Source organism: Balaenoptera acutorostrata, chromosome 19 (assembly GCF_949987535.1).
Source record: "Balaenoptera acutorostrata chromosome 19, mBalAcu1.1, whole genome shotgun sequence".
NCBI classification, from domain to species: Eukaryota; Metazoa; Chordata; class Mammalia; order Artiodactyla; family Balaenopteridae; genus Balaenoptera; species Balaenoptera acutorostrata.
Window position 1 is genome coordinate 1,461,246 of NC_080082.1, and position 14,064 is coordinate 1,475,309.

General features: G+C 65.5%; 1 protein-coding gene across 4 annotated transcripts in view; it reads right to left on the reverse strand.

The window, feature by feature from the left end:
• The window catches only part of ZNF469 (zinc finger protein 469), a 264,223-nt gene that overhangs the window by 20,468 nt on the left and 229,691 nt on the right, over positions 1-14,064 (reverse strand). For all 4 annotated transcript variants that reach the window (XM_057533761.1, XM_057533759.1, XM_057533760.1 and 1 more), the window contains one exon: positions 2,546-2,605. The gene's annotated coding sequence lies outside the window, so the exon portion shown is untranslated. The remainder of the gene's footprint in view (positions 1-2,545; positions 2,606-14,064) is intronic.

Genomic DNA, 14,064 nt, shown 5'->3' on the forward strand with positions numbered 1-14,064 from the left:
GTCCTCACAGTGGCTCGAAAGGTCAGGAGCGCTGCTGTCATCGCTGATCTACGGGTGAGATTACGGAGCCCAGGGAGGTGGGTAACTCGCCCAAGACCTCACGGCTAGTGAAGGGCACTGGGGGGTCCTGCGGGGCCTCCTCCCAGCCCCACGCGGCCCTGTCTCTGGGCTCGCCTGGGCCACACGTGGTCCGGACACCTGCTCAGGGCCGGGCTGTGCTCGGTGTAGGGGCAGCAGCAGCCGGGGCCCCCAGGACGGCCCCCGCACGAGAGAGCTGTGGGGGCCAAGGGGAGGGCGGGCCCCTTGTGACGCCGCTGGGGCAAGTCCCTTAGTCACTGTGTGCCTGGGAAATGGGTATCCCAGGGGAGCCCCCGGGCGGGGCTGTTGCAGAGATGACCCTCTGCCAACTCTGGATCAGCCCCTCGTGGGACGTGTGCTGTTCGGTGGGGGGGGGGGGTGGTGGTTGCCAACTCGCTCTGTTGCCGCCTGAGCCTGGGCCCTGCGGGCGAGTCTGCATCTGCTCCTCTGCCCGCGCCCGTGGCCTGGAGTCTGGCGCACGGTAGGCGCCCAGGGCTGGGGAAAGTGGGTTTGCACGCCCTCGGAGTAGCGATGGTAACAGCCTCCCTCGCAGGGCCGTCCTGAGGTTCAACAATGCACAGAGCCTGGCCGGCCGCTGGCACGCAGGGGCTCCCCCAGATGCCAGCGCCTCCTGGGCCGCCGTGTCCCCGTCTGTGCACGGGCTGCTGAGCTGCTTCTCCCTCGCTCTGCTTGAAGCCACACGAGAGTCGGGGTCTGTCGGGGTCACCTGGGCCGTCCCGCGTGAGTTTTTAAGGAGGAGCGGAAGCCCCGAGCCCAGGTGCCCCTCCCCTGCTCTTGGGCACCTGGGGCCTCGGGCCCGCACGCTCGTCACTCTGAATGCCAGAAGCCCGGGCTCTGCCCAGAGGGCTCCCCATTGGGCTCAAGGCGGGGAGACTGCATCATGACCCAAGAGTCCGCTGTGCCCTGTGGAAGGACTGTCTGTGTGTCCTGCTGCAAGCAGGACAGGCCACATGGCTCCTTCTGGCCGCTGAGCTGCAAGCAGCAGTGGCTCATGCTTCTTTCAGGCAGAGACGTTCAGAGCCAGGACTCGGGGATTGCCTTGCTGCCTTTCAAGGGCCGAGGTCACAGGCTGTGGTGGGCTAGCCGCCTGGCTGCCAGGAGCACTGCCCACCTCCCGGCCCCCTTCTCCATCGGCGGAGGGGGATGGTCGGACCTGCTGGTGTGAAGGGTCCTTTCAGTTCCAGCAGCCGTGAGTTAGCTGCTCCTGGTGGAAAGGCCCCATATGGGGGCTGACCCCTTGTTCTCAAGTTCAGGTTCACACGGCGCTTCTGGACATCTGCCCCATGCCCAGCGTCCAGGGGAGCAGACACAGCACAGCTGTGGAGACCTGACCCTGGCTCGGAGCCCCTGGACGACCCAAAGAGGCTGGGCATGGGGGGCAGTGGGCAGGGAGCACCTACTGCACGCTAGGTGGGACTTAACTCAGGGCCTGGAGGGTCAGAGGAGGGGACTCCTGCGTGGCAGGCATCAGGGGCTGTGAACCCACTTGGGGCTGGTGTCCGCCCCTCCCTAGGAGCAAGGAAAGAGCAAGGAAAGAGCAAGGAAGGAGCAAGGGCGGGCTCTGGTCTGTGGGGCCTCTGCTCCTGAATTTGCCAGGTAGTGAAGCCCAGGGGCCAGGTGGGTGGATGTGCAAGGGTCCCTGAGAGGGGCCTTCCTCACCACCCCTACACACACTGCCCCGGCGCTGGTGTGAGGAGTGGGGAGGGCCCAGGGCTTGGCCTCCCCACAGCTTCTGGAGCTTTCTGGGGGTGGCCGGTCACGCCCAAGTAGCTGTCAGACACCATGGAGGCCCCGCAGGTCCAGGCTCCGAACTGTGCCCCCTGAGAGGGATGGGTGGGCGGGGCTCGGGCCTGGGAGGCCGATGGCCCTGGTCCTGATCCCCCGGCCCCTCCCCCGCCTCCGCTGGGCTCGGGGTCTCCACCCACGCCCTGGGACTGATGCTGGCCCCTAGAGAGTGCAGTGGACAAGCTCCTCACGGGGTGTTTAGCAGACGGTGGTGGGGGGGAACCGACGTATTTCCCTGTTAATACCGTAACCGCTAGGTCCCGTCACCCCCCGAGGCCTGTCCTGCTCATGGGCACAAAGCAGATGTAGGGCGGCTTGTGCGGAAGGCTGGGCAGGGTCTGAAAACAGGAATAAGAGGCTCATTTGCTGGTTTGAATCAGCTGTGCTGCAGGCCCCTCAGGAAAGGAGGGGTCTGGCCCGAGTGGCCTGATGAGCTGGCCAGGGGACAGAGCGTCAGGTGACAAGCCCGGCCCAGGGCTGCGGTTCGGAGCCAGTGCCGGCCCTGACACTCGGCTCCGGAGGTGGCTCCGGGGAGGCAGCTTGCAGCCCCCGGTTACTGCCTGAGCGAGACGGAAGGAGACCCGGGTGGCGGGGTGGGGACGGGGCAGCTCCGGCCGCGTGCGGCCCGCCAGTCTCCACTCCAGCGGCCCCCTCTACGCACCTGGGAGTCGGCCCTCAGCTGGGTCGCCGTGCAGCTTCCACGGGGATGGGGATTTCTTGGCTGCAAAGAAAATGGGAAGCATGTCAGCATCAATCTGGTGCTTGGCCGCGAACCCCGGGGGGGCGGGGCCCGGAGAGAACATGGAGCCGGCGGAGCCCCAGGAAGCCGACGCGGGCTGCGGGGAGGTGGGTGACCGCAGGAGGCCCGCGGGCAGCTCAGCCCGGCCCGGCGGGTGGGGGAGCCCTGCAGGGGTGGGGTCAGCTGGTCGCCTTCCCGCTGGGCTGATGGTGATCTTACGTTTCTTGTCGTGGTATTTCGTGTGCATAGATCACACGTTCCTGTGGCTGAAGTTCTGCAGTGAGAGGTCTCCCCCCTCCCGGCTCCCCCGGCCCATGGACCCTCTTCCGCTGCCCTGCTGGGTTAGCACACGGGGCAGCTTCTTGTGTTTCCTTCCAGAGTTTCTTGATGCAAATACCAGAAAATATGAATAAATATTCCCATTCCCCCCTTTCTTCAATAAAAGATAGTCTACTACACGCACTGTACTTTTTGCATTAAACGGTGAATCTCAGAGGTAATCCCACAGAACCTCATAAAGCGACGCCTGGCTGACGTCTGCCTGCCCATTGCTCCACCCACACGCAGCTACGGAATGTTCTGCGGAATGGCTACTCGTATACCCAGATCCCTCCGGACGGGTGGACGCTAGGTTGTCCTGTTTGGGCCTTTACAAATAGCAGAGCAACGAATACGCGTAAGTGAGACCAGCAGGATAAACCCAAAGAAGAACTGGCACCGTCAAGGGCAAATGCGTTTGTGATTTGGAGAGAGATGGTCAAATTAAGCACTATTGTGGTTTTAACATTTGGCCACAAATTCTTTCATCCTCCTCCCTCCAAAAGGTGGAGCCCAAATCCCTCCCCTTGAACAGGGGCTGGACGTGGCGACTCGCGGCTAACACACAGAATACACGCCCAAATTCTGAACCCACGGAAACGGTGTATAACGGTTCATTGTTTCAAGCTGCTGTGTGTCACACAGCCTTACGGAACTATTGGGACAACTCCTGGGGGTTGTACTGACTTGCATCCCTCCTGACAATGCGGAGACTCCAAGGCCTTAAAGTGAGTCCCGGCGTCACAGGGCGGGACGCGTGCCCTTACCCGGAGGTGGGCAGGCCGAGGCCTGGGGAGGGCTGTGCCTTCCCTGCAGCTTCCCATTTACTCATTCATTCATTCATTCACTCATTCATTCATTCATTCACTCACTCACTCATTCAGGGATCTCCACGTTTCTGCTGGATGATGGGCCAGGCGTTGGCCACACAGTGGTGAGCGACTGATTCTGCCTCTGCTGTGAAAAGTCAATAGGAACTATGGATGAGGAAACGAAGGCTCAGAGAGGTTGTGTGACTTGTCCAAGTCACACAGCATGTAGTGAACACGTAGGGGTGTGAGGCAGGCCGCCGGGGACCACGCTTGCCCCGTGCAGGACAAAGTGGCTCTGCACCTCAGTCCCCGCCTCGGGGCCCCTCTCCTCCCTGGGGTGGCCCTGCCTCCACGTGCTGACCTGTGGGCGGAGCTCAGCCACTCCGTCAGCCCCTCTCCTCTGTCCCAGGACGGTGGGCCTGACGTTCTCTGCTGGCAGCACCCCATGCTGGCTGCCCCTCGGGGGGCACAAGGGCCCATCTTGGGTGCTCAGACTGTGGGGCAGGTTGGGGACAGCGTGTGCCTGGGTCTCGGGTTCCCGCCCCTGCCCAGGCTCTTGGCAAAGCCCCTTGGTGCTGGCTGGTGTGGGTTTCAGCAGGCCTGGGGCCCCTTTGAAGAGGGGAGATCCAATCCCCCAGATCCCGGCCTGCCCCCAGGAACCCCACGAGTTCAGGCGTCTCCTTTTCGCTGGGAAACACCACCTGGCCCCAGCCTCTGGGTAACTCAAGCCCGCGGTGGTGCTGGCTGGCTCCAGCTGGGGTGTGGGCGGCAGCTCCTGGTAAGGGGCGTCCCGCCATGGGCCTTGGGCCCCTGCCCTCCGGTGTTCCCTCCCCATGGACCCCAGGCCCTGTACAGTGTCCGGCCTCTGCTCCTGACCCTCTGCCCTCACCTCCCCTTTCAACCTGCCCCGTTTCAGCTGGGGCCTCTCCGTGCCCTCCTCTTCCACCTTCCCGATTCTCATCCACTTCCAGGGAGACCGTGAGGGGGGCGGGGTGTCAGCTGGGCCCGGGCTTGAATCCTGGCTCTGGCACCTCCTGGCTGCAAAATGGGGTGATCACAGCTCTGGTGTCAAAGGGCTGTGGCCAGGAGGTTGGATGGAACAGCAAATCATTCACGCGGCCCTGCATGCACTGAGCCTGCAGATGTTAGCTCCGAATGTGGTCACTCTTCCTCCAGGCTCCTCTCCAGCCCACCTCTTCCAAGAAGCCCTCCCAGTTATGTGTGTGTCCACCTGCGAAGCAGGTATGATCTCGGGAGCCCTCGGGGGTGGCACTTTCCCCCCACACCGGGGGACTGGGCAGCTCAGCACACAGATGGCCCTGTCTGGTCAGAGCTCTGGGCCCCCCGGCCTTAGTTTCCCCAGCTCTAGACGAGGGGCTCGAGCTGATTACCCCTCAGGCCGCCCTGGCCCCCATCTTCTATGACCCGGTGACATTGCCGCTTGGGGGCCCGGCCAGCACCTCGCTCTTGCCCTGCGGCCTCCTCGGCCTCCCTGCTGCTGACGTGCCCAGACGTGGGAGGGTTTAATTTTCCTGTTATGATGCTTTCTCAGCAGGGTGGGGCTGCACCTTCTTAACCGGCAGGGGCCAGCCTTCCGTTTCCCATCCTGCCAGAGAACGAGGCCGCACGGCCCAGTCGGGTAGAGGCGTCTGCCCTTTCGTCCCCTCGTCCTGTCCTGACTTTGTCCCAAATGTGTGCTGAAGCCCTAGCCCCCAGGGCTCTTGGAGGTGCTCAGGGTTGGATGAAGTCGTGAGGGTGGGCTGTGTACCTGCTCTACCCCAGCCTCGGCCTGGCGGCGCCCGTGTGTGGCGTGGCGCTGGGTGACAGGACGGGTGTGCAGAGGAGGGCACGGGGAGGGGCAGGCCCAGGCTGCTGTCCCCTCTCCTTCACCAGCCGTCCCTCCCCGAGGAGCTCACAGCTTTAGGGGACGGCGCCGAGGCAACAGCACGGACCACAGAGGACAGGGTGGACACCGCCTCGACCTCATGGCCTCCCTGCAAGGTCGGCGCTCAGCCCTGCTACAGCCGGGAACAGAGGCTTGGAGAGGGGAGGTCGGGCCCCAGAGGGGTGTGGGCAGGCACAGGCATCGTGGCGCCCGTTAGGACGGAGCTCGCAGCAGCCGGTCGTGAACGGGGCAAAGGGAGCGAAAGGGGTCTGGCTGAGGGGGTCGGGGATGTGGGGTCGGAGAGGCCCCTGTGAGGAGGTGACCCTCAGCGATGCGTGGCCGGGCCTCGGGTGTGAGGAGGTGACCCTCAGCGATGCGTGGCCGGGCCTCGGGTGCGGTCCCTCTGGTACAGCGTCGGGGACGGGTATCCCGGGTGGGAGGCTCGGTGAGGCTGGGGCGGTGAGTGCACGGTGCTGGCGAGGGGGTGGGCCAGCGCGGGTTTTACTGGCGGGTCAGGGGTGCCGTGGACACACACACCCACCCCAGACCCCCGCCCCCCGTCCCGGACGCCCATCAGGAAGCAAGACGTAAGCGCTGTTGGGTGGGCCCAGGCTGTGACGGGCAACTCGGCTCCAGCCGGACCAGGTGCAGATGGGGAAACCGAGGCTCCCGGGGGACTCCAGCCTGTCCGAAGAAGGGCCTGGAGCAAGACCCTGCCTTCCCCACCACAGTGGGAGGCACCAGCCCGGCCCACTGCGCTGACGCCCCGTCCTGGCCGAGTCCCCTGAGCTGCGCCTCCCTGGGCGCTGGCCTGTGGCTTGGTCCAGCCTCCCCCGCCGGCCCGCGCCCCGATGGGCGCCCTGCGTGCCAGCTCTGCCAGGCAGGGGCCTCCGCTCCCGGTCAGCCGTGACTAGCGTGGCTGGAAAAGCGTGAGGGGCGCAGCCGTGGGCACCGGCCCTCGCGGCTGCACCCATAGCCTCCCCCGCCGGCCCGCTCTCTCGGTACCCCGAGCCCATCCCTTGAGCCCATCCCTGCCCCTTTCCTGGCCAGCCCAGTGACGGCCCCAAATCCCGGGCAGCGAGCGGAGCGGTGCAGCCGAGGACGACGCGGGGTCTCCGTTGGCTGACCCTGAGCTGAGGGGCTGTGATGGCGGCTCGTTCTGACATTTATTTTACAAATATTCCCTTTTCCTTTCGCTTCAAAAGCTGCCGCTTTGCTTAAAAAACTATCTGTTACCCGAGCGCTCAGATAAACCTCTGCAGGTAAAATTATATCTGAGATATGGCCCGAGGGTCTGTTTAAGAATACCAGGCAAATTATCAGCTGCATTTATCTTAATTACTTTGGGGGAAAGTGGAGGCTGGCGTTGGACGGGGCCGGGAAGCGGGGGTGCGTTCCGCCTTATCGGGGTGCATATTTGAGATCCTTTAACAGGAGGGAGATAAGAGGAGCACGTGGGGAGAAAACGATGTCTTCGAAATTGACAGGGAGGCGGCCGCGGGGGTGGCCGGGATTCGTGCTTAAAGGCAGGACCCGTCGCCCGCGGAAGCCGCCGAGGGCCAGCGCCGGGTACCGGCCACTCGCCTCCGTCCTCGTGTTCCTCTGAGACCAACATTTGGAGGGTGTGAAAAGGCTCCCGACCCACATCTTGGCCGAGTCCTCCTAGAACAAACCCCACAACCTGCCGACACCACACGCCCTCACTCTGGACACGACGCAGAACCAGGGCCTTAACTCTGAGGGTGCTGGGAGCCCTGGAATTTCAAGCAGGGCCTGGAGGGTCCGGCGGACGCTGCACAGGATGGAACCGGGGGTGCAGAACGGTCTGGGGCAGAGTGGACATGGGAGGAGACGGGGCTGCTGTCCACGCCTGGGCTCTGCCCAAGAAGCCGCTCCCTGACCTCAGCCCCCAGGTGGCAGTGGCTCGCCTGGTGCATCCCAAAGGCCCATGTGGATCCGGGACGCGCTTGCCGGCGCTGCTGACCGCCGGCTGGCATCAGGAGGGCTGCCAGAAATCAAAGGCAGGATCCCCGCCTGGCCACCACTCCCGCGAGGGACCGTCCCCGACACCTGTGCTGGCCGGCGCTCTCTGGTCCCCTGGACCCCAGCAGCTCTCCAGGGGCCTCGGTGCCGGAACTGCAGGATGGGAGTGACCACACTGGCCCACACAGGCTGAGCAGGCAAGGGCCGAGGAGTGAGACCGGAGACTTCAGAGGAAGAAAGGGGCACAGTCTGCGGAGGTCAAGACGCCGGGGACGCACGCTTGCCTGGGGCCGCGGGGCATCCTGCGCCCTCGTCCCTGAGCGCCTGCTTCAGTGCCCACCTGCGAGAGGTCTACGCCTGGGCTGCCTGGGCCCTCCCACCCCGCTGCCCTCTGCCCTCACCTGCCGCCACTCTCCCGGGCACCTGCTCGCCTCTGCCACCCTCCGTGTTGCCGCGGGCCAGGTGTGCTCCTGCCCAGGCACCTGCACGGGCCGGGCCCTCCCTGGATGCCTCCTTCCCTCCTCCCCGGGGCAGCCCCGATGCTGCCTGCCCTGGAAGCCTCCCCGATGCTGCCTGGGGGCTAGCACAGCCTCTGCCACGGGGCCCGTCTGTCAGTCGCTTGGGGGATGTCCTTTTTTGCCCTCTGCCTACTGCCGCACCGTGCCCCCTCCCCACAGCTGCCGCTCGAGGTGGGCCCAGGCTGCAGTGGCTCAGGCCCCACTCTCTGCCCCTTCCCGCCCAGGGTCCGGCCCAGGCTGGAGAGGGGCCGGGTCTGCCCAGCCCTGCTGCCGACCTCCTCACTAGGCGCCTCGGGAAGCACTGCGGCCTCCGTCGGTAAGGGGGCGTGCCCCGACCCCTCAACACAATGCCACAGAACAGGACGAAACACGCATCGGGGAGCCTGGGGCCCAGCCCTCAGGGAGGAGGGTCCTCTTCAAACCTGGGGCTCCAGGTCTGGGGAGCCAGCAGGGGCGGTGTGCAGGGCAGGGTCAGTTCCCCCTCAGCACACACAGCTGCACACACGTGTGCCCACAGGCACGCGCATCCACAAACGTGCAGACGCATGCCCAAACACGCTGATTTGCACACGTGCACGCACGCACACGCACGTTCACACGCACACGCATGCCCCACACCCGCACACCCCTCCCGGGGCCGTGCAGGGGCTGCCCGCTCTCTGCCTCTGGCTCTCGCTTCTAAAGGAGGCCTCGGGGATGCTCCGCGCACAGCGGCCAGCGGGCGGGGGGGGGGGCTGCCGGGGCAGGCAGGCATGGAGGTACAGAGACCATGCCCTGGGGCTCCCCATCTCTCCACGTAGCGCCCGCGTCCAGGAATGTGTGCTGGCAAGGCGTTCTGGGAACACGTCTCACGCCCTTGAGGGTAGCAGTGTACCAAGCTCAGCCTAGCGCACTCCGGCTGCCCCTCACCTGGCCCTTGGAGGGTCCTTCTCCCCTGCTTAGAGGGACCACTGGAATCCCGTGTGCAGGGAGGATACTGGGACTCAGCAGCCCCGGGAAACCCCCAGCCGAGTCCGGGGTGGACGAAGCCGACTGTCCCAAAGCCAAGAGGCGGCTCGTCTGGGGCAGGCTGGTCAGGGCGTGGAGGGCAGGGGGCTGTGAGGACCTGGGACGGTGGCTTCATGGAAGCCACTCGGAAAGCCATGGTGGACGGGGCACTTTCTTCAGGTTCACCCAGTGGGCAGTTTGGCCTCGGAACTCCACTACAAGGACCTCTGGGGGCACCTCGTCCAGTGTGCTCACTTCACAGATGAGGAGTGGCAGCTCAGAAAAGGCACTGGCTTGCCCAAGGGCACACAGTGGCAGAGCCAGGCCAGGGCAGCGGCCCAGCGATGCTCAGGTCAGCTGACAGCAGAAGCTGGGGTGTCGGTGGGACCAGCCCCGGCCTCCCGGAGAGCGGAAGGGAGACACCACTCTGAATGCCGAGTGGCGGTCTGGAAAAGCACCAACAGCGCCCAGGCCTGCCCTTGTCTCGGAGCTCCAGCTACACAAGCCCCCATCCCGTCCGCAGAGGAGGAAAGGGCAGGTGAGAGGGAGGGGTTCTGAGGGCCCCGGAGGGGACGTTGGAGGGTGGAGGCGGCTCGGGCCCTAGGTTGGAGCCGGCCCCCAACACGGCTGCAGACCCAGGCCTTGGGCTCTGTCCGGAGCAGACGTCTCCTCTTGGAGCCCTGAACCCCTGCTGTCCGTAACTACCCTCCCCCCACCCGAGGGCCCCAGCAGAAAGGCAGGAAGCCCAGCACCCCAGCCTCAGCGGGCCCTGGACCTCGGGCTCCGGGTCATGCTGGGAACACCCTGGAGGGTGAACGGTGTTCAAGGCTCCGTGCGATTTTGATTTTGTGGGAAACGCTGCCCCGTCGCTTCCCCCAAACGACCCACACTCGACTGTTGATTACAAACATCGAAGTTGTCCTCCATCACTTCAACCGTTCAACACGGAGTCCTGCAGCCACCGTCGTGACGGCGCTGGCATCTGGAGTGGCTCTGTCCGTGGCCCTCTCTGGCTCCACTACCCTTGGGTGAGAGAGGGACCTCCAGACCTTTGTTGCCCAGGGTAGGCCAAGGACCAGTGCCCAGAGGCCGAGTCTGGGTCTGAAGCCTGAGTCTGAAGCCTGGGCTGGGGTCAGAGTGTGCAGGGAAGTTTACACGCTGTCACCCTGTGACCCTGACGTGTGACAGAGAAGAGCTGGGATCCAGGCGGGAGGAGGGAGAGGTGGGGACGCTGCAGAGTCGGGCTGGGGAGCCCGGAACGCACCAGGCCTCCCCGCGTGCTCTGCGGGCTTATCTGGGGCCGGGCTTGCTTCCGGCTCCTCCAGGCCTCAGGACAGGGTGTCCCGGGCAGTCCTCTCACCTGCCAGCCAGCCCGGGGTGCATATCAGACCCATTTTTACAGGAGAGGAAGCTAAGGCTGCGGCAGGTAAATGAATTGGGACATGGCTGTGGGATTCCCAGCCTGCGCCCACAGACCCCCGGATGGGGTTTGGAAACTTCCTGGCTTTTGGAAGCGGCTCATCTCGCCCCGAGCAGACCTCCACATGAGAAATGGGGGCCCACGTAGAGGTCACTGTGCTCGGCGGGGACCTGGGGATGGCGGGCTTTAACGAGCTATGTCCTGAGTGACAAGATTAATGAGCTTCCTTGGCTGCGTTAATTACTGTCCCGTCAGGTTCAGAATCCTATCAGCCTCTTTTCTCAATTAAAAGTGATTATGACTTCACCTCCTCAGGACCAGAGATCAGTGAATCCTCCCACTCGGGGTTCTGAGTTGGGGGCCTGGGGGAGGGCCGTGTGCCAGGCAAGGCATCACGGGCAATCGGTCCGACGAGACGCCTGCCGCCTGCCGCACTCAGGGCTGTACCCCCGGGAAGCAGGCAGGCACTCAGCCCCGGTTGCAGATGAGGAAACTGAGGCTCAGCGTGTAGGGGCCGGGCTCCTCTGTGCTGGGCTGGGACGGGCGCCCCGCTCTGGCCACTCTCCTGCTGCCTCGTCCTCCACGGACAAGCCAGGCCCGCATCCTGGGAGGGACACAGGGGCTGGAATCCTGCTGCGGGTCCCGGACGCGGCAGGGGCGCCCTCGGCTGCAAGGGGCGTCTGCCATCACCCCAGTGCCCAGACGGGACACCGAGGCTCTGGGAGGGGATGTGATCCGTCCACAGCCACACAACCGGAAGTGGCCCTGGACAGGACTGTCCCCTGGTGTTTCCTGCGAGGCTGTCCTCTGGCAGTGCAGCCTCGGCCAGTCTCTGGGCAGCTGGGCTCTGAGGGCCTGGCTCAGCTCTCTGCGGGCCTGCCTGATCCAGCTGACCGAGTCCCCCCGTGAAGCACCCCGAGGGCGCCCTTGCTGTGGGCGGTGACCCGGGCTTGGGAGGGGCCGAGCTGGACCTCTGGCTGCAGCGGCCTGGCTCCGAAGAGCCCCAGATCCCAGGAGCGGGGATGGCTGCCCTCCCTGGGGCGTCCTCCAGGCTTCGCTGTTCCAGAGGGCGGGAGGCCACAGGGCAGGAGGGTGGAGGTGCGTCCGCGGCCAGGCCGCCCTCCCCCTGCAGCCTGGCGGCCTTCTCTCCTGCTCCATCACAGCCCTGACCCACCCGAGGGCCTCGCCCCTGCTGCCGTGCCCCTCCTGTGCCTCCTGGCCGGTTCGCTCCCACCTGGCTCTGGACCCCGGCTCTGTGGCCCTAGCAGCCTCGTGGGGCCTCCGGGGGCTCCTCTGGCTGGAGCGGGGGAGGAGCACGTGGGGGAGCGGGGGAGGAGCACGTGTTTCCCTCTCACTGTTCCTTGCCAGGCTGTCCAATGGGCCAGGCCGGCCACCTTTGGCCACATTCATTCCTAGCTCCCAAGGCCCAGCAGGTGCTCACGTCTGGGGAGCCCTCGGCTTGTTGGGGTGAAGCCTGTGTGTAGAAGCCTGTGGGTAGCGGGGTGAAGCCTGTGGGTAGCGGGGGGCACGCAGGCCGGGGGAGGAGGCCAGGCGGGGCAGCCCCCCTTCCTCCTGGAGACGCTTGGGACTGCGGGCCCAGGGACATGAGGTGTGACAAAGGGCAGGGAGCCAGAGGCCCCACCCGTGGCCTCCGGCCCGTTTCCCGCCACAGGGCCAGCTTGCCCCACTGTCCAACCCCAGCCCTCACGCTCGCGCTGCCAGAGCTCAGTGTCACCGGCTCACCAAGGCCCCTCCGGCATCCTCCCTGCCGCTTCCTCCCCTGACGGCGCCTGTCACCTCCCCTCCTAGAACACAAAGCGGGGGGGGGGGGGGTGGCTGGACTGGGCCCGCTGTCCCCACAGCTCACCCGGGACCGGCTGCAGGGGGCACCACTGCCCACAGATGGGAAAGCCAAGGCCGCGGCCACAGGGCCCGGGGCAGCGTGGGGACGGAGCCATGCCTGTGCTAAGGCACCCACCCCGGCCCCGGCAGCCTCACCCCGGGCCCGGGCGGGGAGCCCCCCATCACGGCGCCCACCAGCTCTGCGTGCAAGGGGAAACCAAGACCTGGAGGGTGAACGCAGAGCCAGCGGAGCGGGGCTGCAGGCCGACGGGGCGGGCGCTCACCCACGCAGCCCGGTGCTGGAGACGACAGGGCCGCCGGGCCTCCAGGGCAGCGAGGGCTCTTCCTGGAGGCCGCCCCGTCCCAGCCTCTCGTCTACTGTCTGTTCACTTGCTCAGCGCCCTGCTGTCCCGTCCGCCCTCCTCTGGGGCCGTAGGAAGGAAGGAGGGCTTCAGAGCGAGACTTCCAGGCCTGTGCCGCTGCTGCTGCCTCGCACCCCCCCCACCCCCGGGTGGGGCAGCCTCCCTGCTCTCACCCGGCCCCACCCGCTCGGACACGCCTATTCGGCCGCTTCTCCCCGTGGACAGAGCTTTTCATCAGCTTTATGTGTTTCTGTGTCCCCCGGTGCCGGGGACCCTGCCCGGATCAGCACGTGTTTCTTCAGGGAGGAGGAGGGGGCCGGACTGCTGGCGCCCGCCCGCCACTCCTCTTCCCGCTGACGGGTTCACGGCTGCATGAGCGCCTGGCGCCCACCCCGCCTGCCGGGCAGCTGCTCGAGCCAGGAAATCCAGCACAGAGGCAGCTCTCTGATTTTTCAGGAAAAGCCAGAAATCTAGGTTTTAAAGTGAAATCTCCCCATTTTGAAACTCTGGCAACAAATTAATATAAGACAAAATAAGGACTGTGGGCCGAAGCGCCTGGGGCGACGGGCCTGTAGCTGGTCTCGTGTGACGTTTCTTTGGGCGGGGTCCCTCCCAGACTGGGCCCACGGCGGGGAGGGGGGGCCGGGTTCACCCAACCGCTCATTCACTCATTCACCTGGTGGCCAGGCTCCCCTCCAGGCGCTGGGACAGGACAGTGGACAGAACAGGATGGACACGGACCCCACCCCACAAGGCCCAGTTTAGGGCAATCAGGATGTGAGCACAGGTCTCCCGACGCCACGGCTGGTGAAGGCCTGCGGTATCCTAGAAAGTTCTAGGATTCCCGGAACCCCTACTGGAGTGGGAAAATCCTTCACTACGAGTCAGAGAGGTTACTCCACGTGCCCCAGGTCACACAGCAGGCTGCATGGGCTGCAGAGAGGGCCGGCTGGGGGAGGCTAAGCAGACAGGGGGCAAGCTGAGCACTGTGGCCTTGAGCCAGGCCCCCACCCAGGCATGTTCCTGGCCTGAGGCTGGCCTGGGTTCCAGCAGGGACAGAAGCGTTCTGGCTCTCCTCCCGGGTGGCAGATGCCAGCGGCTGCCTGTCACTGCCCATCACCTGACCACCCACAACGAGCAGGCGGGCCTCGCCCTTTCCAGATCCACTGCCAGCCGCCCGCCTGGTAAGGGTGGGGTCCCTCCCTGGGGAGGGCAGGGCTGGCTGGTGGCGCGGCCTGCTAGATCCCCAGGACATTGGAAGGGGGGGGGCCGGGTCCCTTCCAGTGTGTGACAAGCAGGAGAACTTCATCCTCA